This window comes from Macaca mulatta, chromosome 2, assembly GCF_049350105.2.
Source record: "Macaca mulatta isolate MMU2019108-1 chromosome 2, T2T-MMU8v2.0, whole genome shotgun sequence".
NCBI lineage: Eukaryota > Metazoa > Chordata > Mammalia > Primates > Cercopithecidae > Macaca > Macaca mulatta.
Window position 1 is genome coordinate 186,286,042 of NC_133407.1, and position 26,710 is coordinate 186,312,751.

Here is a 26,710-nt window from a genome sequence, read left to right on the forward strand (position 1 = left end):
CCACCTATTGCCCTCCCACTCCCAAGCCTTAGACAGAAAAGCCGCTCCCGGCAGGCGCCTAGCACGAACTTCCTCCGCCCCTCCTCATATGCGGACCTAGGAACTTCGCCCGAGAACGCCCGAGCGACTTCCTCGGCCTCCACTGCCGGAGACCGGTGAACTTCGCCCTTTCTTCCTTCACATTGGCTAGCTAATAAAGTTTCTTTTTTACCTTGCCTACTTGTCTTTTCTCTGGTGCCTGCTCTGGTGGTCGCATAAAACAAATCAAGTATGTCCTCACTGAATAAATAATTAATGAAGACATAGGCAATAACATCTATAAGCATCAAGTGGTTATAAATTCCCTGAAAATGTGTGGAAGATATGTGATGAATATGGGGGACCAGACCAAGACACCTAAGCATCCCATACAGTTTCAAAAGCAGAGTAGGCTGGTGACTTGGTGTTCCTCAATATATTCTCAATTTATCTGTCCAGCATTGTTTTTAGAACTGGAGCAGATCACTTTGCTTTAGGAAAAGTAAAGAAATGGGGACACTGGGAGCAACAGTCATCCTTTATCTTTTATTCTGGATTACAGCCCTACAACACTAGCATACTTCTTTCAGTAAAAATTAAACCTTGCGGTTAACTGGATGCAACCTCTTGGGAAAGCAGTTATATAGTCCTATAGCGCTCCATGAGTGTCTGCCTTTGAGCAAGGTCTCCATCACATGGCAACAATGGCACCCAGCCAACCCAGCCAAATCGACAAGTGGTTTTGTAAAAACAGTTTGTATTTGGAGTCTGAAGCAGTCCAATAACTGAATCCACCCGAAAGTAGGAATGTACACCAAAGTGACATGTGAGTGAGAGGAAGCCCTAATTTTTTAGTTCACCTCTTCCATCCCAAGAGGCTTTTGAAAATAAAACTTCCAGTTATATATAAGATTATCTCTAAGAAAAATTCCTGTAAGACAATCTCTTCTATCTCAACATATTTCTACTGTCATTTTAGTGCCACTCTTACATTAGCATTTTAGACAACCACCCAGCTGGTTACTACTTAAATGCAGCTTGTGAATGGGCAGTCATAAATTTTTCTGAAGAAAGGGTACACAGTTTTTGTAACTAGATTGTCTAAAGGATTCCAATATCAAAATAATTGGAAACACTTTCTTAAAATAATATGAGTTTGGGTGGTATTGACAGGTTTCATACTTTAGGAGACAGTGGGAAGAGAGAAACTGGTATATCTTCCATTTGAAGCACTTAATTATATTGAAAAGGATATGGATTTTATTTAATTCTGCTTTCTCTCAATAGCTGTGTGATCTTGGCAGGACATAACATTCCTGAATCTGTTTCACCAAAAAATACTAAAAAGCATTTATCATCTCAATATTAATTTTTCTATATATTAAATATTATTTAGAAGCCAGTGTTTATTTTTATTTACACTATAACATTATTTTATTTACACTATAACATTATTTATGTTTATAGTTTTTAATATAGCATGAATTCCCAAAAACCTTATTTGGTTAGTTAAAAGGAAAGAAATATACTCATCATTGTATTCACATATCCCACCAGACCATAGAGTCATGGTGTTATGATCTATAAAATAACATTCTTTTCAACACATTTGAATTATTTTGGTCAGCTTAAGGATAAGTTATGAGACAAAACATAAAAGAGAACTAGGAATTTTAAAAAACATATACATGACAAGTAACACTCTTTTAAGTAACCCATTTTTTTAACTAAGAAATTAAATTTTTATTTTTATTATTATTATTATTTTTTGAGACGGAGTCTCACTCTGTCGCCCAGGCTGGAGTGCAGTGGCCGGATCTCAGCTCACTGCAAGCTCCGCCTCCCGGGTTCATGCCATTCTCCTGCCTCAGCCTCCCGAGTAGCTGGGACTACAGGCGCCCACCACCTTGCCCGGCTAGTTTTTTGTATTTTTTAGTAGAGACGGGGTTTCACCGTGTTAGCCAGGATGGTCCTGATCTCCTGACCTCGTGATCCGCCCGTCTCGGCCTCCCAAAGTGCTGGGATTACAGGCTTGAGCCACCGCCCCCGGCCCAGAAATTAAATTTTTAAAAACCTATTCCTCATGTTAGCAGTTGCCTACAAGAAGAAGTGACTCAGTCCATTATCAACTTGCTTTTCTACGTTACCAGTGAAGTGGTTAATTTTTAAGCTTTTGTACTTCCCTAATCATGCAAATATGGGTTACTCTAAGTACAATCAATAGCCACACAAAGTTTTAAAAACTTTTAAATTAAAAAAAAAAAAAAATTGCACAAGTTTTATAAAACTTACTTGTACTGAGCTTCTAAGAAGAATTACTGTTTCTAGAAGAGTAATAATTTTGTTATGATTTATCTTAAAAATATACAGATGATAAATTTGAAATAGGGTAGGCACACACCACTAAGGTGCTAATTTTTATGAAATTAAAAAGAAGTGAAGCATCTAAATTCATATTTGGTTAATCAGTAGAAAGAATAATTTTTGAACCAAAGACATACATTGACCTACAAGAAATCTGAGCTCCAAATGAGTAAGGAATCATAAGAAGACAACTAACTTCTTTAGTTCAAGTTTTCTCACACAAACTATATTCCAGTGTTATAAGGAAAATTGCATGTGATATTATCAATGATTTTTGGGAAATAATGAGACAAGGCTGCAACTCCAGAAGTCAGCAAATGAGTCTCAGCATTCAAAAGGAGGGCAAAGGTGAATTTTTAAAACTGGGTTAATACTGATCCTGAATGAAATTGCATAGCACATATGAATATTTGAGCTTCTGCAGAGGAAGAAGAAAAACAAGCATCCAACAGAGTTTACCAAAAACTATTTGACAGATTAAAGTAAAAAACTAAAATAACACAAAAACATGAGCAAATGTTATATGTTGATTCTGTGTCTGCCTTTTCCGTAAGTTCAGACAACTCCATTTACACACAAAGCAAAACTATTAATACTTCCATTTCTTCATTCATAGTAATCACTCAGAATCCTCCTGCTTTTCTGTCTCATCATCTCCAATTCCATTTTTTTTTTTTTTTCACCTACTGATTTGCTCTTTGGATTTTAGCCCTCTTCCTGTAAGGCAACTCACAGACGGCTAGAGAAATATCTGACACTAGAGAAATATCCGTTAGATCCTGGTAACGTGAGATGAATTGGAAGCAGTTGTATGAATGAAGTGTGCCAAGTAATGAGTTAGTGCATAGTTTCTTAGTAGCCTGGTTTGAGTCTGCTCCTGTCCTACTTTGTTTCAGTGTTTTGTCACTGATTCATGGGAAGTGATAATCAAGTTGGCAACAGACAAATTTGGGAGCCTGGGTAACACACTGGCTGACTCAATAAATTTCTAAGACATGGCTTAACCAGCTGGGCCCAAATATATATATGGTATTGATAGGAAGGCTAGCATTTCTTGTACAAAAATGATTTAATTTTTTCTTGATAGAATCTTGTGAGTAAATAGCCCAAAAGACTGCCAGAAAGCTGAAGCAATCTTCGTGTTACTTAGCAGTATCTAGAACATTTGAAGAGATGGTATTGATCTGTTAGTAAACATAGGAAATCAGAGAAGGAAATGAAAATATGTTAAATTACGAGAGTATTTTACAGAATATTTTGGACACTTTTTAACTTAGTCCTCACAATAGCCTCTATATTTGCTGCTAGTAGCATTTACAGATGCAAAAATTAATATTCGGGAAGTTAAGCAATTTTCCCAAGATCACGGGTACTATGCTGGAAATAGGACTTTAAGCCATGTTTGTGTGATTCTCAAATATACAGGTTATACCCTATGCAAATGGATCCTAGTAGGTATTCAAACTGAAATGAATATGGTGAGGAAACTGGAAACTATTTAGCAAAAAAACAGAAAAGGAACTAATGTTTTAAGACTAGGCAAGAGAAGATGTATGTTAGGTAAGATCTTTATATTGAGATATTTCAAAAAAGTGGGAATTATCAGTCTCCAAAAGTTTAAGCACAGTTTGAATGAACATTTGTCAAACATACCGTACACATTAGACAGTTGACGAGATAGGTAGTTTTTAAGGTGTTTTTCAAATAAAATAAATTCTGATTATAGAATATTTATGAATGAAAGGCTCCAAAACTGAACCAGAAAGCAAAAGTATGGAAAAAGAAGACAAATAATATTCAATCACATGTCTTGGTAATATGCACACAGATTATATAACATTCTGAATCAGAAGTTGGCAGATGCTCTGAAATAAGTTCCAAAGCACCAGAAGACTTTGAAATAATCTTTTGTATATAAAGTTGCTCTGGCTTCAGTAAAAATTAAATCTTAATGAAATATAATCATTTAATGATTTCATTCAAATTAATGAATTTCAACTCTTAGTAGCTAGTTATTTCAAATAGTATTTGAAGATCAAAAGGAAGTTTACAAAATATAATTCTCTTTTCAGTGGATGATTTTAGAGACATATTCATTGCACTATTACATCATGCCAAACACTAAAGGAATTGAATATAGCAACAAATAATACAGAGTTCTTTGTATATGAACTACCACATATAAGAAATATATTTTGGGCCGGGCGCGGTGGCTCACACCTGTAGTCCCTGCACTTTGGGAGGCCGAGGCGGGCGGATCACGAGGTCAGGAGATCGAGACCATCCTGGCTAACACGGTGAAACCCCGTCTCTACTAAAATACAAAAAATTAGCCGGGCGCGGTGGTGGGCGCCTGTAGTCCCAGCTACTCGGGAGGCTGAGGCCGGAGAATGGCGTGAACCCGGGAGGCGGAGCTTGCAATGAGCCGAGATGGTGCCACTGCACTCCAGCCTGGGCGACAGAGTGGAGACTCCGCCTCAAAAAAAAAAAAAAAAAAAAAAAAAAAAGAAATATATTTTGATTTGTTTTTTAAGAATAAAATAATTATGCTGCACCATTCATACTTGGTTTCTTGTTATGACCAAATTCATATCTAGTGTAAGAAATCTTGTGAGATTTAGATGCACAGTTGCTTGCAAACAAATACAGCTAAGATCACAACCTTCATTCAAAGATAAAGTAATCAAAACAGCATGGTACTGGCATTACAACAGACATATAGACCAATGGAACACAACAGCAAGCTCAGAAATAAATCCATTCGTTAACAGTCAATCAATCTTTGACAAAGGTGCCAAGAACACATAATGAGGAAAAGATAATCTCTCCAATAAACGGTGCTGGGAAAACTGAAAATTCACATACAGAAGAATGAAATTAGTCCCTCATCTCACTCAATATACAAATATCAACTCAAAATGAAATAAAGATGTAAACATACTGAAACTTTAAAACTCCTAGAAGGAAACAGCGGGGAAATTTTTTAGGACATTGGTTTAGGCAAATATTTTATAGCTAAGACCTCAAAAACACAAGAGACAAAAGCAAAAATAGACAAATGGGATTACCTCGTACTAATAATCTTGCGCACTGCAAAGGAAGCAATCAACAGAATGAAGAAGGAACCTATAGAATGGGAGAAAAAATTTGCAAACCATACATCTTATAAGAGGTTAATATCCAAAATATCTAAGGAACTCAAACAACTCAATAGTAAGGAAACAAATGACTCAATTAAAAATGGGCAAAGGACCTCAGAAGATATTTTTCCCAAGAAGACATACAAATGGCCAACAGGTGTATGAAACACGTGCAACATCACTGATCATCAGGAAAACACAATTAAAACTATAGTGAGACATTACTTCATGGGGTTAAAAGGGCTATTACCAAAAAGACAAAAGATAAGTGTTGACAAGAATGTGGAGAAAAAGTAACTGTTGAAAACTGTGGTAGAAGTGTAAATTAATAAATCATTATGAAAAACGGTATGGAAATTCTTCAAAATATTAAAAATAAAACTACCACATGATCCAGCAATCCTACTTCTAAGTATATATCCAAAGGAAATAATATCAATATGTCCAAGAGACATATTTGTACTCCCTTGTTCATCACAGCAGTATTCACAATATCCAAGATACGGAATCAACCTAAGTGTTCATTGATGGATAAATGTATAAAAATGGTATATATACAGAATGAGAAAATATTCAGTCTGGAAAAAAAAAGAAGGAAATCTTGTCATTTGCACAACATGAATGAACCCGGAGGACATTATGCTAAGTAAAATAAGTAGGCACAGAAAAACAAGAACTGCATGATGATCTCACTTATATGTGTAATATTTCTTTAAATGCATAGAAGCAGAGAATATAATGTGGTTCCTAGTGGTAGTGGAAGAAAGGGAGGTGTAGACAAAGAGTACGAAGTTTCTATTAGGATGAATAAGTTCTGGAGATCTACTGTACAGCATGATGACTATAGTTAACAATACCGTACTGTGTATCTGAAAATTCCTTAGAGTGTTCCTTCATATATACACACAGATATAACTATGTGAAGTTATAGATGTTAATTATCTTTACTGTGGTCATCATTTCACAATGTGTACTGATATCAAAACATCACACTGTATACCATTAAAAATACACATATTTTACTTGTGAATTATACCTCAATAAAGATGGAAGAAGAAAACAAAGATTATGATACTCTAATTGAAAACAAAATATTTAGAATTAGCCAGTGTTTTAAAAGAAGATACATGCAAATAATTTGCTTCCTATTTTTTGTTTCCATTTATCATACATGCTCTCACTGTAGAAGAAAATCTTCTTAGGTATTAAAGGAAATTAAAAAGAAATGTCTCAGTGCTGAATTATCTTCAGTTTGCCTTTGGGACAAAAATCAAAAGCTTTTTATATAATTATCACCTGTTGAAACTACACTGCAAGTACTATGATTTGTTTTTAGGCAGTTAGGCAATATAACGGTGATTGTGTTTAAAAGTGCTTTTCATCTGACGATGATATGTTTCAATAACATCAAATATGTAGTTTTGCCCCACAATATTCTTAATTCCAACATCCTAAAAGCCTTCTGATTCTATAACAATATGGAGAAAAGTATTTAGGGCATAATATTAAGTGAGTGTATGCAATGACTGCAATTACATAAAGGGACACACACCCACAAAACATACAACGGATTCCCAACTCTTTTTTTCTCTATTCTCATTCTCTCCCTCTCTGGCGCTGGACATTCTCATCCGTTTCAATTATTGGAGCTGAAGTCTCCATAATGATGCTGAGTTACAGATGCAAATTTCCAGCTTCATATAGAATAAACAGATCTGGTTGTGCCAAAGTCAAATAGAAAGTGACAACATTTTTAAAGTAAATTAACATTTCCTACCACTCTCTGTTCCTTCCCCTGCATACCTTAGTTACCTAACTTATTAGTTACGCTATCACCATTCAGTCCAGTAATTCCCCACCTCTCCTTTTCTACACTTTTTTTCTTTCACCTGGTAATAATTATATTTCATAGTTTTCCTTACCTTTCTTAATTCAACAGTCTCATATTTGGTTTATATTCCCTCCAATTTAGGCTCCCACTGATCATCTGTTCTACATAGTATGACTCAAACTTCCTTTCTGAAATAAAGGTGTGTTTAAGTTACCCTCTCTCTCAAAAACAGAACAGAACAAAACAAAAATCCTTACATAGCCATCCATGACATACAGACTAAAATTATTTTAAGGCCTTCTGATAGCTGACTTTAATTTTTGTCCTATCACAGTCTGCTACACACCATATAGCCTATTTTCCAGCTATATTGGAAGTCTTTTTCATGTACACTCTTGATGCAGATACGAAATCAGGCTCGTCTATCAAGGATCAGCTCAAATATGACTCTGTCATTAACTTTATTTTCCAGTAATCCACTCTTAAGAGTTAGTTCAGTTTTTACTACTCCCAATAGCACTCTTCACAGTACTAGAGAACATTTGTACAATTGTATTAGATCAGCTTACATATAATTATCATTGGCCACAATTGTGAGAATGTTGCGAGAAAAAATAATGCAACTTATACATCTTTGTCCCTCCTATGTACACAACAGAAGCTACAAAATAGTTTTTGAGTGAATGAGTGGACTCACAGCAAAAAGTACATTTTTCTTTTACTATGACCTTAATGAAGGAAATTATGATAAGCTATGCAGCTCTATGTAAGAATTCTATATATATCTTAAATGGGAAGCTCTAGGAGACTGATTATCTTCTTTTATATTTACTGAAAAAAGAGATAATTTAAAAATAAAATTATATAAAATCTAGAAACATCAAAATAAAATTCTGAAATTGTGAAATAATAAAAAAGCACTGATGATTATATGATCAGGTGTTCTTGAGTGTGATAAGATTTTGTTGTGGCATAACTATGGGAAGAGATATTAATCAGGTAATGCTAATGTATAACTTAACCAAGTAACTCTAATGATACAGTAAATTTAGCCATATTTGCTGGTGAAATTAAAAGTCCTTAAATATAAGAAATTGTACCAGTTTATAAAGTAATAATTTGTTGTTACTAAATTTCTATCAAATTTTGCAGATGTATTTTTACGTAAATAAAACTTAGATATTATTAGAAGTCTTTCACGTGGAAAGCTCTCCTAAATGTGGTTAGGATTAAAAAGGGTATGACTGGAAGCATAAAGAAGAGGTCTTATTCACAAACGGGCTCCTCTGTGATAATACTGCTTCAGCTAAATCCAATTTTTACTTCTGTATTCTGAATGAATAGCATAATAGCAGCAGATGTTATGGTAGAGGTAGTAACCACCTCCTCATGGTGATCAGGAACTGGCAATCTGTCCCAAGATACCCCAAGCAAAGCTAGTAATATTTCTGCTGTAATTCAGGACAGGAAATGACTAGACTTAATCTATAAAAGTGATCAAATTCCTCATTATATCTCTCCTAACACTAGGCATGCATAAAATATTGTTTTCATTTTTCTTTTCTTTATAGTTGAGTTATAAGGAAAAAGTCTGTGGGACATTCTTGCTACTAGGAAATTTTTGAAAGAACTCTTTACATGACAATGAGAAATGTAATCAATATAGCCTTTATGGGGAAGGAAGGCAGAGAGAGAGAGAGAAGGAGGGAGAGAGAATGAAAAAAAAATGTTACTTCTGGGTGAAAAAAGGAAAAAAGCAAGAAAGACATTTTTTTTTTGTGGGTGCTATGGTATGCCACCCATTTCTTCCTTTGGAGATGCAGGCCTTTATTATTTCAGCTACAAAGAGTGTTGTCTGCTGATGAAACACAGCTGAGTATTTCCTTAGGCCTTGCCCTTGACCAAAGTGGGGACTGTTCACACAGTTGGAGCCTACAGCCCACAACTATGACTTGTCGATGAAAGGAGCCAGTTAGGCTCCTTCCTTGCCTCAGTTAGGAACATTTCTCAACTGCTGTTTAGCTTCAGAGCAATCTGTGGAGGTTGGGGAAAGTCTTTTTTTGCAACTGCATCTCAATTCTATGTCTCACTCTGCTCAGTTACATGGCTTTTACTCCCTCCCAGATGTTATCCATTAGAGGATTCAAGTGTCTTGAATGCAAATCCTGGTTAAGGGTCTATTTCCCATGGAATCTGATCTAGAACAGTATAAATCAAAGTCAAGACAACAGTAATATAGGTAATTTTCAGAATCTAATAGCTCAGAAATATGACCAGTCGGAGAAATCATTATCTATAGGACATGGTTGAGCCTGAGGGAAGCTGAAGCAGTTGAGTTGAGGGCCTGACACATAGCAGAAACTCTAAGTAATACCAGTTTGAGAAATGAATAACTAAAAACAGGTCAAGTATGCTAGAAGTAAAAGGACAATAAACTAGAAAAAAACAAGTGGGTGTTGAACTCTTAGGTTCACAAACATGACCTGATAGAAAAACAATGATTCTGAGTTTTTAAGGAAATACATGAGTTATTAAGCAAATTTACAGACTATCCTATCAGTTACTGGTAATAATAATGATTTAGGGGAGACAGTGATATTAGCTGTATGGTACAAAGTTCAAGAGGAGGAAAAAACTAAAAGGAGCATACATTAACATGCCTATTAGAAATAGGCACAGATCCATATCTGAATCTTCTGAACAAAGAGCTATGAAATATTGCTTGGGCAAAAAACTGTTTAAAATTTTCATGAAATCATCATACAGTGCTAGGGGAAAAAAAAAAAACAACACTCATAGTGTATCATTTCAGCCATAAACTTAGGCTATGCTGATTAAATGTCACATACAAAGTTAACTTTCTTCATACACTTATGATACAACAGAAATTATCACCTTTGAAACAACAAAATTTTTAAACCATAAGTAAACTCTAGAAAAATAGCACTTGGCTTTTCTTCCCCTCTCTAATGTCCTCAAATTTGTGATTGGTCAGATAAGCCAAAATATTGTAGTAGTAATCACCAGAGATAGAATCTTTTAATTGCAAATGGCATCATCAAAGTCTAAAGTCGAATTAGATTTACTCGGAGTATCACAGAAGAGTTGTACCATTTTAATAAGTGACAGCTTTCACATAAATTACTATCTCATGCTAACCTTTTGAAAGTCTCAAAATAAAGGCATGCCAGCACATAAAATACCAAATTACCACTCATATACAAGCAAATTGAGAGCTGAAGAAAAAGAGATGAAAATTTTGTCTCTGTGTATTATTTATGCAAATCATTAAATGAATACTATATCTTTATGAACCTCGTATAACTACATGAATCATTGTTGAGACAATTTTAAGTTGCAGGCAGCAACACAATTTGGAAACACAGTGATGCATTCATTCTATCTTGGAGATGGGCAAATGTCTTAACAATTACTGGTAAAATCTAAAATTACAAAATGAAAAAATAGATAAATAATATTTCTTATTTCTTTCTGAAATTGAGTAAAAATATTGCACATTAAAAATACTGAGCCCAAGTCTGTAACCTTTCCGCAATCAAGGTGAGCATGAGAACGTTCCTTAAATGGCAATCAATCTAGAGCTTTAATTCCTTCAGTGCCAGTCAAATGAATGTGGAAGAGTACTGAACAATGTCCTTCAGGAATAAATTTACCTAAATATCACAAAGCTTTACTAAGATGTAAGTGTACATTGCTTGAATGGAGAAAAGCAACAAAAACAAAAAAAAAAAAATCCAAAGGATCTTGAGAAAGTTGTAAATTGTGAGAAAATACGTTACAATAATATAAATAAGGGCTTTTAGTGTGCATCTAAGCAGAAAAGCAATTACATTTTGTTTCCAGGGAAAAATATAATTTTAACGATTCATTTAAATGATGGTGACCTGCCCACCCAGAAGCTGTTTTTCCTACCTTCCAATTTATCTGTAGATGAAAATATGCATTAAATATTGCCACACAGCTGTCATTCTCTACTTGGCAGGAAAATTGAAGCTATGATAGCACATATTGCTTATTATGCTAAAAGCTGAAAACAAGTACTTAACCAGGTACATGTCAAACACAATTTCAAAAAAAAATTCACACAATAAATGAACACCACAAAAATAGATCTTAAAAACTCAATTAAGTGGATATATTTTATAACACGTAGTGAAGAAATTCATGAATAAAAACCAATTTTTTATAAGAAAATTCCACATTTGTAAGTGGATTACTGTTGTTGAAAATAACCTCTAAGTCTGTACATGACGACAACATCTAGGTGTGTAAGTCAGAGCCTTTAATCCCTGGCTGAGTTTGGGGGAGTTTTGCTGAGTTGAGGATGCTCACTAGGTGGTATTATTTTCATATGCTTTTTTAAACTTTTTCCTAAAGCCCTATGGTTAAAAAAAAAAATTCTAAGAAAAATATTGCTTTTCACTAGGATATAAACTATTTAAATATTAGTATAGCTAATAATCATATATTTTGTAGTACTTCCTGCAAATTATGACAACTTGGGTATAATTTCTGTAAAATTCTGAGCAAGTCACATTAACTCTCTGAATTCCATTTTTTTCCTTTTTAAAATGAAGGATGGCCAGGCATGGTGGCTCACACCTATAATCCCCACACTTTGGGAGACGGAGGCAGGTGGATCACTTGAGCTGAGGAGTTTGAGACCGGCCTGGCCAACATGGTGAAACCCTGTCTTTACTAAAGAAATACAAAAATTTTATGGGTACGGTGGCACATGCTTGTAATCCCAGTTACTGGGAGGCTGAAGAGGGAGGATCACTTGAACCCTGGAGACAGAGGCTGCAGTGAACAAAGACTGCACCACTGCACTATAGCCTGGGCAACAGAGTGAGGTTCTGTCATAATATAATATAATGTGATATAATATAATATAATATAATATAATATAGGAGTTATATCGGCAATCTAACATTTCTGAGTTTCTAAATTAAAACAATAACAAAAATAATCATAATAAATGAAATCTAGAACAATGTGATTTGGCAAGAAAAATAGTTTTTAAAATGAAAGTGAATCAGACACAACAATCAAACAGAGCTGAGTTGGATTTCTGACTGCCATTTAGCTGTATGACTCTGGGCTGGTACCTGGAATTTCTCCTAAAAGAGAGTTATGTAAATGGTAAATTACCATTATGGAGGCCCAACCATTACCATGTTTAAGTAATTTGTGCCCATCATCCACCCCCATCTACAAGTATTTTAGTCACTTTATCCCTATGAATGAAAACAATTTCATCTTTTTCACAGAATGGTGTTAAAATGCAATGAATATGCAAAGTATCTAAACCATATAGTTGAAGATTTTTTTGAAAAGTTAATTTACCCTTTTATTCTCCAAGTGGCAAGAAATGTAGAAAAGAGTATTTCAATGTTCTTTAATATTTCTTGGAATTTCATTCTCTATTAAATCAATAGAAAATGAAATGCTTCTTGATATGATGCCTCCCATATACCCCAGCTGTTCCCATCCCGGTGATCATTTTGGTGGAAACTGTTAGGTTAGCATATGATCACTTCTGTACTTATCACAATTACCATTAGTGATTTGAATAAGTATAACTTTCTGTCTCTACTGTGCTAGACCATATCTTCATAAGGTCAGGAGCCTCTGTCTATCTAGTTTACTGCTGTCAGCATCTGTCACTGTACTTTGTCGTTGGTCAATAAATATTCTGCAATGAATAAATGAATGCTGCACATCTTGACATCTCCATCTCTGAGTTCTGTTCTTCTCACCATACTGCTCCTAGCTTCAGGCTTCCAGCACAAAAACAACTCTGTACTTTAAAAAAGCTGAAAAAGTAGCAGCTCTTAGCATCTTCACTTTTCACTCCAAGCAATAGAGTTACTGACAGTTGCTTTATTCAAGTTTCTTTAAAATTTAACTTAAAAGTCTTCATGAAGCTGTAAATCCCTAACACAGCTCTCTTTTCCATGCCAGTGGAGAAGATTTATTCTATTTAGTTCCACTGGGCTGAACTAGGCCCATGAGAGACAGTCGTGTTTCATACTAACACTAACTTACGAATCCAGCGTGTATTCCACCTTAAGCCTAAACAGTCTTCACCCTAAATTTGGGTCATGCATGTCTATAAAAAGCTAGACTGTGAGAGGTTCATTTATACGTTTTACAAGGCAGTCTTCTCTGGGAAAATAACTCACTAAAAGGAAAGTGACGATTGCATTATTTGGGCTATGGATGGACGCTTAAAATCACTCATTCATTTAAAATTATTTATAATCCAAATCAAATAAATCATGGCTCTTGCTCTCAAGCATCTTACATGAACAGGAAAAACTTGGCAATAAATCAATAATATCAAAAGATTGTTGCAAGTGCAATAGAATACAGAGGTGGTTATGAGTATGGGCTACCGTCTGTCACTCTGGCTGCCCTCTGCTCAGTCCTTGGAGTGTTGTACGTGCCACTGGAATGGCTCCAACATTTGATGTCCACCATAGCTTTGAACGTCTACATGGAAAGCTGGAGCAAGAATGGAAAATGTTGAATGCAACACTGTAGTTGTAAAACAGAATCCTTAGAACACATTCTCAGGAATAACTGGAAGTATTTGGAAGTGAGGTCAAGGTCCCAAAGAGAATGACAGCAGTGCCAGAAATTCCCAAGCTTGTTAATGTTTAGCTTGTCCACCAGGATAAAGCTATTAAAAATGATATAGGCTACCTTGTAAGGTGATGAATTTTCTGCCTGTATCTTCTCAAGCAATAGCCTCTGCCAGAAGCACATGGAGCGGGTCACTGAAAAATCGTCCCTTCATCTTTTAGATCTCAAGACTCTATAATGTCATATAATGAAGCATTACACATATATTTTGACCTAAGCATTGTGTTCTTTTCTTGTGTACTTTCCTTGGCAATGCCTTGTACTTTGAAGAAATAGGCATATAGGGTGTATAATGTAATAAAGATTGTGCCATTTGCTGCAGGTCTTTCTGTGTTGTTTTCTGTCCAATCTCATACCAGGGTTGGAATGAATGAAATCTGCAAATATCAATGGTTCATGCTGACTAAGCTATTTTGGCATCCATTGATTGATTTTAAATGGGAACACTTGCGATCCAGTTGGTTTTAACTATTGATAAGAACCAGCATATTGTTTTCATGTGCTCCTTTTCTTACTGAGCTTTCCACTGACTTTCCACTAACACTCTTCCTCTACTACTTCCTGTGGTGGGTAACACCCTGACAGCTTTTACCTAGCATGCAATTTACCCACGTTTGCACTGCATGATATGGAAAGTACCAGCTAGAATTATAAAGGTTTCAGAGATAAGAAAAGGTATCCTGCTATGTTTCAAATGAGGCCAAACTTAGTGAGAGTAACTTAGGTCCCTTATGTACAATAACAATGCTAGCACTTAGAAAAGTATCACGCAGTTTCATTTGAAAACCCGAGAATATATGCTTTAAAATATTTAAGCTATATAACACATAATTTCACTCTAAAACTACAATGAAATCCTTAGGCTGAAATAACTTAAAAATCTAGTTGAGGAAATACAATACAGAAAAACAATGAGGAATGACAGAATGTAACATTTAAAAAAATGATAAATTATGTGGCACATGCTATATTTATTCTCTAGAAATTCAGCCTTCCTAATCCATCAGAATCACGTAAATTCTAACAGAAGACATGTACATGAAATAGACTCTGAAAAAGATTGAAGATGTGCATTAAAAATAGAAACAACATCAAAAATATACAAACAAGGGATAAAACAATTTTTATTGGGGACAAGCGTGAAGTTAGAAATAACTTAGTTAGAAATTAGAAATTAATCAGTTACAAATAACTATCTTCATGGAAGTAAGAGAGAGAAAACAGGCTCAGCTTATGAAAGACTTTTTAATAAAAGTAGATAAGTACAGACTCAGTACAGTAAGCAATAGGAAAACAACATATGGTCTTCAACCAAGGAATGAAATGAGGAAAGTGATGTATAACGAAAGTATAAACAGACGTTATCATCCAGGATGACTCGGTTGTGAAAGGGAGTAAGAATAAAAGCAGGGACCCCAGGTATAAAGCTAGTTTAAGAAGGCTGATGAAAATGCAAACAGCTCTTCTCAATACTATTTACTTCTTGAATATTCAGGCAGATTTTTCTCCCAGTATAAAATACTACTCAATAAAAATGTCACTTATTGTAAACACCCATATATAAAATTAAAATATTAATCTATATAGAAACCTGCAAAGTAGTAAAAGTAGGAGACTAGTGACTTTATTCAATCATTCATTCAACCTTTAAACACCTAATAATGACCAAGGATCCTGGTCGATTGGAAGATACAAGGATGGTGAATTTTCTTTGGAAGAAAGAATCACCAAGTCAAACTGGACCATCACCATCACCATCACCAAGTCAAACCGGAACACTCTGATCCCAAATACCTGAATAGTTGTCGTTCCCTTCTCTATACACTTGGTAAGTTATTGAAACGAGAAAAATTTCCTTATCCCCCTTGCAGGGCATGCGATGGGGGTGTAGCTTGCTTCTTCAGTGCCCCACTGCTCAAAACCCCTAGGGGGTGGAGGCACACAGGCAGGATTTGGGGCTCCGACCCCATGGCAGGGTCTAGGGGTGAATGTTTACAGCTCCTGAAGCCCCAGTGAGCGTGTGTTACAGGGTGCTGTTTTAGTTTAGCAGTCAGTAGATGGCTTGTCTTAGCTCAATTAGACCCCCTTCCTTATCACAAGGACAGAGGGCTTTCTGTATCCTGGGGTTTCTCGCCTTGGCATACCAGGAGAATCGGATCACAAAGGGGCTTGGAGAATGAGTACAAGGTTTTATTGAGTAAAAGCTCTCAGTAGATGGGGAAGCCAGAAGGGGGATGGAGTAGGAAGGTTGTTTTCCTCTGGAGTCAGGCTGTTCAGCGGCCCAGGATCTCTTCCAACCGCCCCCACCAAACTCTGGGTGGCTCAGCCAGTCAATGGCCTGCTGGCCTGTGGGTATCTGTCAGTGTGCTCTTGCACTGGGGTGCTCCTCTTGACATCCTCTCGATGTCCAGCTGCTTGTGTGTTCATCTACTGGTGTGTTTCTCTTTACGTCCAGGCACTTGTGTCTCTGCCCACTAGGGTCTGTGTTTTTATAGGCACAGGATGTGAGCATGACATGCCAGGGTGGTCTTGGGAAATGCAATATGGAGTGCAAAAGTAGGAGTGCTTTTCTTCACCTAGGTCCATTGGCACAGGCCTGAGGGTGGAGCCCTTGAGAGGAACCACGCCCTTCTCTACCCAGCACTTCCTGCCCCCCCTTCCCTATCATTAGCAAGTCTTTTTCTACTGTTAAAGTGTTGACCAAATCTAACTGCTGCAACCCCTTTGCATTCTCCTAATTAGATCCCCACTGTTTCTCCCAAGAGCATAATGAACTAGATTCTATGATCCCCATACCTTTAATTTCATTTCTTTCCAATCTAATCCTCATACTACCTGAAAGAGATTTCTAAAGGAAACATCTGGTTCCCTTTAAAAACCAGTCATGATATTCTATTCCATGCAAAATAAGACATTGATTTCCCAGCAAAGTAGATAAGGCCCTTCTCAATCTGTTCCTATCTACTGCTGTGGCCTCATCTGCCACAGCTCTCCCTAACTCCCTGCTTGCACTGCAGTTCCACACAGCTATTCTTTTATCAGATTTTCAAGTCTTCGTGATTTTACCTTAAATTGTTTCACCATTACTCAATACTTGGAGAGATTTTTCTGATACATTAAGGGGAGTTCTAATGTTACCTCCTCTTATAGAGCCTTCCCCAGCTTCCCTGTGAAGTTTTACTTACTCTGTGCTTCCAAGAATTATGCATGTTCCTTTATTGTAGACTTTTAATATGTGTGCATCTGTTTTCCTCCTATTTTGGCAGTTGTCTCTTTCAGGACAGATAACATGTTTCAGTCATGATGTATCCTAAGTAATCAAAACAGTGCTTGGCACAGAATCTGTCTTAAAATATTTTTTGAATGAACAAATGACTTTTAATGTAAACAATGAGGAAGCTTTTAAATTTATTTATTTAATGGCTTTGAGATACGATTTATACACAATAAAGTTCACTCAATGAACTGTGCAATTCAATATTCCATACAGCATATTTAGAGTTGTAGAAACATCTACATAATCAAATTTTCAAACATTATCATAATCCCAAAAAGAAACCTTGCATCCATTAGCAATCACTCCCCATACCCCTTTCTCTCCAGCCCTATACAAGCAGTAATCTAAATTCTTTCTCTACAGACTTGACTATTCTGGACACTCCATATTAATGATTCCATGGACATACCACACTTACATGTATGGTTATGCTTTATTTGTTGTATGGATATACTAATTTCCTATTGATGAAAAATAGTTTCATTTTAGAATATTTCGTTGTTACAAACAATGCTGTAATAATGTTACCTTGCATCTAAGTTATTTTGTTACCGTATAAGTAAAGAAAAAGAATAATTTCTGGGAGTAAAATTTTATGTAAGAATATTTATTTCATATTTCAAAATATATTACCAAATAGCCTTCATTACAGTATACCACTTTGTACTCCCACAAACAATGTTGGGATGGTACAGATTCTCCACATTCTTGGAAATCTAGTAAGTTGCCAAACACTTTGTTTTCTAACAAACTAATAGGTAAGAAATTATATGTGAATAGAGATTTAATGTATATTTATCTGATTATGAATAATTTTGAGTATTGCCATCTTTACCACTCAATTGTGTTTCATATCCTATGAATCCTCTGTTAATATTTCTGCTTGTTTTTCACCTGGAGTTCTGCTGCTTTTTTATTTACATACAGGAACTGTGTATTTGGAAAATAGGTCTTTTGTATCTGAAATGAGCTTAATCAGATATTTTCCCAGTTTTCTGCTTGACTTTGCTTATGCTGGCTTTATCAAATTTTTAAAACATTATTGCATATCATCAAATTTACTTTCTTGTTTTATAGCTTCTGGTTATTATTTCATTGTCAGAAAGGCTTCCACTATCTCAGTTTACAGAAAAATACTTTTTTTCTGTATTTCTTCTAGTTCTTTTGTGATTTAATTTCCTATATTTGTTTTATAATTTGTTCCTTCTGGAATTTTCCTTCATAGAAGGTGTGATATGCAAACAGAATTTTCTTTTTAGGTGGCTACCTTGTAGTCTCTAACCCTTTACTGAAAACTTTACCTTTTCCTTTATGAATTCTGCCCTTTCCATATACTAACCGTGTGTATGTGTATGTGTGTGTGTATATGTGTGTGTGTGTGTGTGTGTGTGTGTGTGTGTGTGTGTGAAGTTTTGAATGCAAAATTAATGTCTTGTTTTGGGAAAACCACCCCACTCAAAGACTGCAAAAGATATAAAGAACAGGCTAACATGTACAAATACCTGGGTATTTAACTTAGAGGAATCTTTTTGGAGGTAGCTCTTACATTTGAAAGCTGAAAGAATTAGAAAGGAAAATAAGAAAAAACCTGTCAACTTCTGTGTTAAATATTTTCTAACCCAAATGCTGAGAAAAACCTAGTATATAGATGGGACGTAGACAGTGGTACAAGAATTCAGGCTAGCCTGTGGCTACAGCAGTGGTCACACAGGATACCGCTGCCATCAGTAGGACACCAGAGAAAGACATTCAGTTAACAGAGGAGAGTCTTTAGGTAGAGAATCCACGCAAGTGAAAGGAAGGATTATAACATGTTGCATACAAAAGGAAGCTGCAGGACAGAGAGAGTCCCTAACCACACAACCAGAGAGAACTGCAGATAGGAATAGTCAAGCACGTTAACTAATTCTTTTAGAAGGCAGATACCCAGATGGAATCTGAAGTATCAATGAGGCTCTCATTCACAGAGAATTGCCCTTCCTTGGCTAATTCTCTTATTTAAAAAATTTATCATTGAAAAACACTTGTCATTTTGCATAAGAAATCATTCTGCACCCCCAAGATCTTTAGTTTTTATGCTCCATTTAAAACCTATCATCGGGTGACTTGGGCTTCTGCAGGAATATTCAAGTAACTCTTAAAGATTGTTAGATCAAAAGGCAGGGAGTATGGATTCACCCTTACTTATATTAATAAGGGTTTCCCATGTCTTAATCTGGAACAAAGTCTTGATCCAATTTTAAGTTACTGACATCAGTTGATCACTTAAACTAATTCAGTGAAATTACTCTGACAATGAAATATCACAATTTTATAAATTTTATTATTATTTTTCTCCTTGGGAAACCTTTGAAGCTGTCCAAGAGAAAAACTGCTTCTCCATAAAGCATTTTCTAATGGGAACTGGCACAGTGGCTCATGCCTGTAATCCCAACTACTTAGGAAGTTAAGGTGGGGGAATTCCTTGAAGCCAGGATTTTAAGACCAGCCTGGGTGATACAGTGAGATCCCCATCTCAAAAATAAAATAAATACTAGAAAAGTTACCAAAATTTGAGGAAGACATAAACATCTAGGTACAGGAAGGTCAGAAAATACCAAATTCATATGACTCAAATAAGACTACTTCAAGGCATACAATAATTAAATTATCAAAGGTCACAAACAAAGAGATGACCCTAAAAGCAGCAGCACAAAAGAAGCAAAGAAAATAAAGGAACTCCAATTCATCTGTCAACAGACTTCCCAAAAGAAACCATACAGACCAGGTAGGAGTAAGAGAACATTTTAAAAATGCTTAAAGAGAAAAATCCTGCCATCCAAGAATACTGTATGCAGCAAAGCTCTCTTCCAATATGAAGGAGAGAATTTATCATCACCAGATCTGTCTTATAAGAAATGCTAAGGGGAGTTCTTCAATCTGAAAGATGAAAAAACAGAACAAACAAACAAAAAACTAACATGCAAAAAGAAAACATTTGAAGGTATAAAACCCACAAGTAGGAAGAGTAAGTCACTGAGAAATCCAGAATACTCTAATATTATAATTGTGCTGTGCAATCCACTTATAACTCTAGTATGAAGCCAAAAGACAAATTTATCAAAAACAATAATAGCTATAGCAACTTAAAAGATAGGCAATATGACAATATGTAAATTGATACAACAAAAGGACAAAATGTTGGAGTGTGGAGTTAAAGTGTGGATTTTTTTTCATTTTCTGTTATTTTATTTTATTTTTTTTTTTGAGACAGAGTCTTGCTCTGTCACTCACCCAGGCTGGAGCGCAGTGGCACGATCTTGGCTCACTGCAACCTCCACCTCCCAGGTTCAAGTGATTCTCCCACCTCAGCCATACAAGTAGCTGGAACTATAGGTACACACCACCATGCCCGGCTAAGTTTTTGTATTTTAGTAGAGATGGAGTTTCACTATGTTGCCAAGGCTGGTCTTGAACTCCTCAGCTTAGGCAAACTGCCCACCTAGGCCTCCCAAAAGGTTAGAATTACAGGTATGAGCCACCGTGCCTGGCTCATTTTTTGTTTGTTTCTCTTCTGTGTGATCTAAAATAACTTGTCATCTTTTCAAAATAACATGTTATAAGAGTTTTTGTAAGCCTCATGGTAAACACAATGCAAAATCCTATAGTAGATTTACTAAAAATAAAAACAAAACAATAAATTAAAACACACTATCAGACAAAATGAAGTATTTTATAGTATTATAGTTCATTAACTTTAGAAAAAATAGGCAACTGATATGATTTGGCACTGTGTTCCCACCCAAATCTCATCTCAAATTGTAATCCTCATAATCCCCACGTGTTGAGGGAGGGATGTGGTGGGACGTAAACTGATTATGGGGGTCTTTTTCCTCATGCTGTTTTCATGAAAGTGAATGAGTTCTCAGGAGATTTGATGGTTTTATAAAAGGCTCTTCCCCCTTTGCTTCTCTCTCTTTCCTGTTGCCTTGTGATGGAGGTACCTGCTTCTCCTTTGCCTCCCACCATGACTGTAAGTTTCCTGAGGCCTCCGTAGCTATGTGGAACTGCGAGTCAATTAAACTTTTTTCCTTTATGAATTACCCAGTCTCCGATATTTCTTTATAGTAGTGTGAAAATGAACTAATACAGCAACCCATGCTATGTTATTTGTCCTTTGTATTTTTTATATAGGCTATGGGATAGGTGGAAACCAGGTGGATTTGACTTTAAAAGCAAAAATCAGAGGCAAAATGTGACCAAGGAAGTTCACTGGGCATATACAATATTTGTTCACTTTTATTTTTGGAGATATTACGATAAAATTGGCAATATTAATATAAGGATGTGCCTGTAAACCGGGAATTGAGATTGGGGGAAATTCTGAGAGTTTGGAAACTGTAGGAAAAAAGTTGAATCAGTTTGAGTTTGCCTTAATCTGAAGTAGTTTCCTCAGAATCATTGGATAAACTGAGACAGTGTAGTATACCTTCAATATACTAAGCCAGTTAGCATCATGCCAATGACAATAATTATGACTAAACAAATTAACATTTCTATTAATATTTCCAAGCATTTCCACATCTGTTGCAGGCAAAAATTTGCTCTTAATATACACACTTCAGTAAAATCCTAGTTCCCAATGGTATGCTGTCTTCAAAAGGCCCATCTCAAATGCAATAACACCCTTAGGCTCAAAACAAAGGAATTATGGAAAATCTGCCAAGCAAATGGAAATCAGAAAAAAGCAGGGGTTGCAATCCTAATTTTAGACAAAACAGACTTTAAACTAACAAAGATGAAAAGAGACAAAGAAAGGCATCACATAATGGTAAAAGGTCTAATTCAACAAGACTTAACTATCCTAAATATATATGCACCCAACACAGAAGCACCCAGATTCATAAAACAAGTTCTTAGAGACCTACAAAGTGACTTCGACTCCCATACAGTAATAGTGACAGACTTCAAGATTCCACTGACAGTATTTAGACAGATCATCACGGCAGAAAATTAATGAAGATATTCAGGATCTGAACTCAACATTGGATGAAATGGATCTGATGGACCTCTACAGAACTCTCCACCCAAAACCAAAAGAATACACATTCTTCTCATTGTCACATGGCACATACTCTAAAACTGATCATACAATCTGACAGAAAATAATCCTCAGCAAATGCAAAAGAACTGAAATTGTACCAAACACACTATTGGACTGTTATCCAATAGAAACAGAAATCAAGACTTAAAAAATTGCTCAAAACCACGCAATTACATGGAAATTAAGCAACTTGCTCCTGAATGATGTTTGGATAAATAATGAAATTGAAGTAGAAATAAAGAAGCTCTTTGAGACTAATGAGAACAAAGATACAACATACCAGAATCTCTGGGACACAGCTAAGACAGTGGTAAGAGGAAAATCTATAGCAATAAATGCCCACATCAAAGAGTTAGAAAGAACTCAAATTAACAACCTAGCATAACCACTAAAAGAACTAGAGAAGCAAGAGCAAACCAAATCTAAAGAGAGCAAAAGATAATAAACAATCTCTGAGTGGAACTGTAGACTGAGACACAAAAAAAATTCAAAGGAGAACCAATCGAGGAGTTTTTAAAAATTAATAAGATAAATAGGCTGCAAGCTAGACTAGTAAAGAATAAAAGAGGGAAGATCCATATAAACACAATTAGAAATGGCAAAGGGGATGTTAACACTGACCCCACAGAAATATGAGCAAGCATCAGAGACTACTACCAACACGTCTATGCACACAAACAGGAAAACCTAGATGAGACAGACGAATTTCTGGACACATGCACCCTGTGGAGACTGAACCAGGAAGCAACTGACTCCCTGAACAGATCAATAACAGATCTCTGAAACTGAATTAGTAATAAATAGCTACCAGCCAAAAAAAGTCCAAGACCAAACAGATTGGTCTGGATTCCACCCAATGTACAAAGAAGAGCTGATACCATTCCTACTGAAATTATTACAAAAAATTGAGAAGGAATAATTTCTCAAGTAATTCAATGAGGACAGCATCATCCTAATACCAAAACCTAGCGGAGACATTATGAGAAAAGAAAGCTTCAGGCCAGTATCCTTGATAAACATTGATGCAAAAATCCTTAACTAAATACTTGCAAACTGAATCCAGTAGCACATCAAAAAGCTTATTCACCACGATCAAGTAGGCTTCATCCCTGGGATGCAATTTTGGTTCAACATATGCAAATAAATAAATATGATTCATCATATAAACAGAACTAAAGAAAAAAACACATGATTATCTCAATAGACGCAGAAAAGGCTTTTGATAAAATTAAACATCTCTTCTTGTTAAAACTCTCAGTAAACTAGATATTGAGGAAACATATCACGAAATAGTAAGAGTCATTTATCAACATTCTATGGAATGGGCAAATGCTGGAAGCATTACCCTTGAAAAGGGCATAAGACAGGGATGCCCTCTCTCACTGCTCCTATTCAACACAGTATTGCAAGTCCTGGCTAGAGAAATCAGGCAAGAGAAAGAAATACAGGGCAAACAAATAGGAAGAAAGGAGGTTAAAATATTCCTGTTTGCAGATGACATGATTCTGTAACTAGAAAACCCCATAGCCTTGGCCCCAAAGTTCCTTCAACTGATAAACAACTTCAGCAAAGTTTCAGGATACAAGATCAATGTACTAAAGTGACAAGCATTCCTATATATCAAGGAATTCAAACACATTCACAATTACCCTCAAAAGAATAAAATACCTAGGCATATAGCTAACCAGGGAGGTGAAAGAGCTCTACAAGGAGAACTACAAAACACTGCTCAAAGAAACCAGAGATGAAACAAACAAATGGGAAACATTTCATGATCATGTATAGGAGAAATCAAAATTGTTAAAATGCCCATACTGCCCAAAGCAATTTACAGATTCAGTGCAATTCCTATCAAACTACCAATGACATTTTTACAGAACAACAACAACAAAAAAACTATTTTAATATTTATATGGAACCAAAAAAGAGCCCAAATAGTCAAGGAAATTCTAAGCTAAAGAACAAAGCTGGAGGCATCACATAACCTGACTTCAAATTATACTACAGGGCTACATTAACCAAAACAGCATGGTACTGGTACAACAACAGACACATAGACCAATGGAACAGGATAAACAAACCAGAAATAATGCCACGTGCAATCATCTCGTCCTTGAAAAAGGTGACAAAAACAGGCAATGGGGAAAGAACTCCCTATTCAATAAATGGTGCTGGGATAACTGGCTAGCCACAGGTATAAGATTGAAACAAGATCCCCTCCTTATACTATATACAAAAATCAACTGAAGATGGATTAAAGACTTTAATGTAAAACCCCAAACTATGAAAACTGTGAAAGACAACCTAGGAAATACCATTCTGGATGGTAAATATCATAGGAATGGTCAAAGATTTAATGACAAATATGCCAAAAGCAATCACAAAAAAGCAAAGATTGACAAATGGGACCAAATTAAACTAAGGAGCTTCTGCACAGCAAAAGAAACTATCAATAGAGTAAACAGACAACCTACAGAATAGAAGAAAATTTCTGCAAACTGTGTATCTGACAAAGATGTAATATCCAGCATCTATAAGAAACTTAAATAAATTTACGAGAAAAAAAGATCCTATTAAAAATTAGGCAAAGGACATACGCGAACAGATACTTTTCAAAGTAAGACATACATGTGGCCAAAAAGCAAATGAAAAAAAGCTCAATATCATGGATCATTAGAGAGATGCAAACCAAAACCACAATGAAATACCATCTCACATCAGTCAGAATGGCTATTACTAAAAAGTCAAAAAACAACAGGTGCTGGCAAGGTTGTGGAGAAAAGGAAATGCTTATACTTTGCTGATGGGAGTGTAAATTAGTTCAACTATTGAGGAAAGTGGCATGGCAATTCCTCAGAAAGCTAAAAACAGAACCAGCATTTAACCCAGCAATCCCATTACTGGGTATATACCCAAAAGAGCATAAATCATTCTACTATGAAGGCATATGCATGTATATTTTCATTGCAGCACTCTTCACAACAGCAAAAGCATAGAAGTTTAATCATATTTGTACATAATTGTATAATTATGTACAAAGCATACGTCTGTATCCTTTAACAGCTCTTCATTAAATTTACAATATATTGGGCCTTAGGAATATTTTTTTGACCTAAATGTTGTGGTCATACACCATCCCCCTACCCACATTTAATGGCTTAAAATAACAATCATTTTTTTGTATCTCACAGTTCTATAGGTCAGGAGTTTGGTTAGGACTCAGTTGAACAATGCTTTGTTCCATGTAGTATTGACTAAGATTACTCTTGTGTCTGATATGGACAGTCTGGGATAGAGAATCCAAGATTGCTTCACTCATGCATCTGGTGTCTTCCTGAGGATGGTTGGAAGAAAGGACTCATTTGATACTGCTGATAGATTACCTAAATGTAGCTCTCGAGCATGAAGATCACAAGCTATGAGGGTTTCTTACATGGTGGCTCAGTGCCTCCAGAGAAAGTCTGAGTCCCAAGAAGTCCAGAGAAAAGGGGAAAGGCTTCTGATGACCTAGCCATCAAAGTCCCAGATGTCATCTCTGGCACGTTTTATTGATCGAGCAAGTTGATAGGCCAAACAATTTGGATAAAGAGTTCCAACAGGGAGATGTTTCCTTATCATTTGGGAGGAAACTCAAATTTAGAGTAGTTATTTGTCAATGAATAGTCAAAATAGTAAGTGGCAGAGCTGAAACTGAATACAGATCTGTCTGATTAGAGAACTACAAAATAAGAAAAATAAAATTAAAATAAGAATAAGATATTTAATCAATCTTTTGCATTAAACTCAGGAAGATTTATTTTGTAAATATCAAGGTGTCATGTTGTAAAGAATTTTAAAGTTTGATAATCCACATATTTCCAAAAAGTAAAATACCTATTTAGATTTTACTAACAGAAACCTAAAAGTAAAGTTACACCTTCAAGAAGTTTCTCAGTGCTCAGGTGTATCCCTGACACTGGAGGCTAGAATCTGTCCCAGACAGAAAAACCTGCTTAAATGAATGAGAGATGAACAGGAACTCCAAATGGGCATTTGGAGGAGACACACTGGGCCTTTGGGATTATTCCCACATGAACAACATGACACCCAGTCAAATATTCAATTATAACTTCTTTGGAAATTAAATAAAGTCACTCAAAAGGTATGCAGTGGCCACACAGACCGACAAACAACAACTGGAGAGAGTGGACATATCATGGGAACAAAGGAACTAGATTTTGTAGTTGATTTCATCCTATCAGTGACATTTTAGAAAAGCCACTCAATGTCTCTGAATCTTCCTTTGTAAAATGAAGTGGTTACAATAGATATCTGCAAAGCTCACTTTT

General features: G+C 35.7%; 1 protein-coding gene across 1 annotated transcript in view; it reads right to left on the reverse strand.

The window, feature by feature from the left end:
- Positions 1–26,710, reverse strand: part of EPHA6 (EPH receptor A6) — a 927,196-nt gene that overhangs the window by 625,068 nt on the left and 275,418 nt on the right. The window lies entirely within an intron of this gene.